Raw genomic sequence first — 4,405 nt, forward strand, 5'->3', positions numbered from 1 at the left:
CTGGCACAGGGGAGCCTGTGGGCTCAGCTGGAGTGGGAAAAACTGTTGATCAAAGGGTAAAATTAAATAAACCAACACAAGTAGAAAAGAAGGAGCCATCTCTCCGAGGCCACTAAGTCTGCTTGAAATATGAGTGAAAATTTCAGGTAAAAGCAGCCGGGTGCAGGCAGAGGGCTGCCTGACCAGCTGGCTCACCCCTCCCGCAGTGCTGGCTCCAAGGAGTAACGGTAATTAGAGCTTCCTAATGCCTCCAGGTCATTTTCTTTTTCCTTGCGTAACGTAATTTCTATAGGGCTTGTCGTCTTTATTAGGAGAATTAATCTAAATCTTGCTGTGCTCTGGCCGCTTTGCCGTCCGCTGGAGCCATCCCAAGGAGGGTCAAAGAGGCAGGTCCTCTCCATGGCATGCGAATAAAAAAAATTAAAAAATTAAAAAGGGAGGTCAGCTGGAGGCTATGGTGGAGGAAATTAATGATTTTTTAAACAACCAAGGAAGTTTGCGTTGGCCTGGTAACGTAATTCAATTTCTGTCATTAAACCCGTGTCGCTGATGTGGGGCCGCTTTTGCCCAACTAAGCAAAATCCTCTTATTAAGCCAGAATTGTCATTAGTGTAATAATAAAATGAGGATGAATGGCAGAGGGGAAGGACTAGCCACAGTGCAGCTGTGGCGAGGGGGATGCCCGGTGCCACAGAGCCAGTCTCCTACCCTGAGCACCCATAGAGGTCCGGGGAAGGACGAGGGACCCCACGGAGCCCAGGATGGCTGGGGGTGCTCAGCGGAGCTGGGAAGGGGCAGGGATGGGATTTGCCTCTGCGGGGTCACATCCTGCACCCTCAGCACCAGGTCACTCCAGCCTCAGGTCTTTAACACCCCTGTCAAAATCCCAGCTCTGGACAGATTTCCAGGATAAATTTCCATCCGTATTTATACCATCTTGGGTAATTTTCCTTCTTGTTGCTGCAAGGGTGGACCTTGTGCATCCCCAGCCCACCCCAGCAGCATCCTTCCTTCCCTGCAACGTCTGCGGAAGGGTTAGGAAAAGCACTTGCACCCTCCCGTGCCTGAGTCCACGAACTGCAACTCAGCATGGAAGCGTGGCTGTGTCCCCCCACGGTGTAGGACAGCCCACGAGTGGGAGGAATCGCTGCCATCCCCTCGCTGCTGGCATTCCCAAGGAGGTTTCCTGCCATCGCAGCATCTCAAGGGAAACCACGTCAAAAATACCTCCCAGTGCCAGGCGAGGGGCAGCGGGGCAGGAGGGATGGATGGTCCAGGGTGAGAAGCAAAGGGGCAGCTCCTGCCCTCCCACGGTCACGTGGAGGTCGCCAGGCCAAGGGCAAAGCAGCAGATTAGGGGATTAATCGGTCGAAAAGCAGCTTGAACCTTCAGCCTGGAACCTAATTAGTAATTAGAGCTGAAGGTCATTCTGCGCACAAGGAAGGCAGTGAGGGTGATGCCACGGGCCAGCAGCACAGCAGGAGGGAGATGTGGTGCTGGCTCCTGTGCTCCAGAGCAGACTTTACCCTCTCAGAGGAGGGAACTGGAGTCCAGCAAAGCTCAGCTCAAGTCTCCAGTCTCCATGAACCTGCTATCCAACCCTGCCAGAGCAGAGACCTCTGAGAGGTAGACAAGGGTTGTAGCTTCCAGTCTTGCAGGCAGCTTCACGGAGGGAAACTATTGAGACACTGCTAAAACTCAAATCCTTTCTGCTCAGAAAATCCTGACAACACCAGGGACATACTATGAAACAAGCTAAAACCAGCTTCAGTTGGGCAAAAACACTAACTGGAAAGAAAAGGAAACTTTCCTCAGTGAAAGTTTTGACCCTGGGAAGGCCCAAAGGGCTCCAAATACACCAGCATTCCCCTTTCACGTGGCAAAACCTGGGGTAACAGTAACAGATACAGGATAAAACCACACACACCAACCTCAGGCACAGGATAAAACCACACACACCAACCTCAGGCCAAACCTTTGGATTGCGAGACCATGCTGGATGCAAGACACTGTGTGTCCGCACCCAGCGATGCGGGTTCATGGCTGGACACAGAAGCATCAGATGAAATCTGCTCTCAGCTTTCTGGTTGGGGCTTTGGAGGCACAGAATTTGTACCTGCATTTGTATTTGCCTCGCATGCACTCCACCACTGGCGCAGCCTCCCCACCTAAGGCTGGGCAACCGAGCAGGGAAGGAATCCCAAGACAGATGCACCAGGGTGCCATGAACAGTGCTTTTTTTTTAAAAAAAAAAAAAAAGAGGTTATTTCTCCAACACAGTGAATCAGTGCTTTATTTTCATATTGAAAGAGGTACAAGACCAGCAGTGAGCTCCAGGTAACGAGCTGGACCCACGGGGTCAGCAAAAAGGTTTTGCCACCTTCAAAAATCCCTGTGTATTGATTTTAAATAGGAGGATTGGTGTGGGGACAGGGAGGAAGGCCACAAATCAGAGGCTGAATTAAGGAGAAATCAGTGTCACAGCCCTTCCGAGCACAGAGGGAATGCAGACATGATTCCTAAAGCCTGAGTTGTGCAAAGTGCAGCCTGTGAGCCTGACGCTGGCCTCCCTTGCACCTGAGTAGAGCAAGGAGGAACCGTTAGTGCCACTGGAGTTTATAGCACAGTGATAAATCTGGTGTAAGGCCGAGTCAAGATCAAGCCCAGAGGACACAGGAAATCTAGAATTGTCTCTACTGTGTGCAGGATGGGTAGAGGGGTAAAATACATGAATGCTGTCTAGTGGGATCATAAAATCATCCTTCCCCTAGCACCCTGGAAGGGTTTATATAGGGCAATTCATACCATGACCCCAGCCCAGAATAGCACCAGGGATTAACCCAGACTGACCTCAACTAATCCAGCGTTACACCCTGGAAATGCCAGCGGAGCGACTCTGGATTGCAGCGGTGCCAGGGCAGAATCGGTCCCTCCTGGCTGTGATCTGGAGAGTGTCCTGGCTCGGTTGAAGCCAAGAGCAAAACCATCCCAGAGCTCAGGAGAGGTGGGACTGCCCGCCCGCGGGCTGCTCATGGGCAAAGCCTAAAGGACTCGCCAGCAGAGGCCAGGATGCCAGGGAGAACAGATGGTTGGGGGGGGTAAGGGTGGGTAAAATGAAGAGCTGTAGCCTTTGCAGCACCCCAGTTCATGTGAAACACTCTCAGGTGATACCCCTCACCACCCAGCAAGCACGGAGCTTCAGCAACCACATTTTCCCCTCGCCTCCCCCATGCTCCTCCCGGGATCCTGAATCAGAGCAGCCCTGAGAGGGAACCGGCCCGGGGACACCGGGAGCTGCTTTGGGGTTTCTCTTGCTCCTGGTGCCCCCTTGGCCAGACGGTGCACCCCAAGGTGTGAACGCAGGATCAGCCCAAGAGCAGTGTGCCAAGTAGAGCAGCTCGCTTACTTCTCCTTCAGGTTGTTTTCTGCTTTGCCTTAGAAGAAAGAGAGGAAAAATTGGGGCTTGTGTTTCTTGCTCCAGAACCACCAGTCCCTTTTATACGGTTATTTTTCTACCTGCAACTAGCATCTCGCAAACATCGCAGCCCGACGAGCAGGACAGGAAGTTGTGGCTGGGGTGCTGCCCTGAACTTGGCCTCCCAAAGCCTTTTTGTGACTCAGGGGAAGCAAACAGCACGACAACCACAAGGGCAAGAAGTCCTGCCCTTCTCCACAGACCCGCTCCCTGCCCGTAGGGCAGCTGCAATATTCAGAGCTCCCCGAATCTCGGACTGACACACGTGAGATTTATTTAGTGGCTCCTTGGCTTATCTGCAGGGCCAGCTACGCCCTGCCGAGCGCAGCCCATCGCAGACGGCGTAGCCCAGCCATCAGCAGCTTCCCCAAAAATAACTGCGGGCTGACACAGCTGCCAAACCGCAGCCTTTACCTTTCGGGAGGAACTTCAGCGAGCTGCTGAATATTCAGAAGCGGGACTGCCCCCTCTTCGGCCCATCGTTAAGGAATTCGTGGCCGAGCCCGTTGCCACACTTGCCGCAAGACACCTAGAAAGGCCAAGGAGAGGGTTAGACAGCAAGCGCTCTGCCTCAGCGGGCAGGCTCACGACAAAAAAAGCCCGTGGGCTTTGCGACACCCCAAAAAGTTTCGGAATCGGCACCTTTAAAGCCCCCGGCCGCTCCTCGCGCTTGGACACGCTGTCCTCGTGGACGGTCTCGGTGAAGGCTGGCCACGGGGACGAGTGCTCGTACTTGGCACGGCTGGAGAAGAGCTCATGGCCACACCTGGCGCAGACGTAGATGCCTGGGGAGGGCGGCAGGAGAAAAGGGGTCAGCGCTGGGGGGCAGCCCCCCGGCCCCGCTCCTCCACCGCCTCGCAGCACCGATTGCTGGGGATCGGGGGGGTGGAGGAAGGGGGGTAGCGGTGGGGACACGTCAGCTGGGTGACG

The sequence above is a fragment of the Athene cunicularia genome, assembly GCF_003259725.1.
Source record: "Athene cunicularia isolate RWA chromosome 14 unlocalized genomic scaffold, athCun1 chr14_part1, whole genome shotgun sequence".
Taxonomy (NCBI): domain Eukaryota; kingdom Metazoa; phylum Chordata; class Aves; order Strigiformes; family Strigidae; genus Athene; species Athene cunicularia.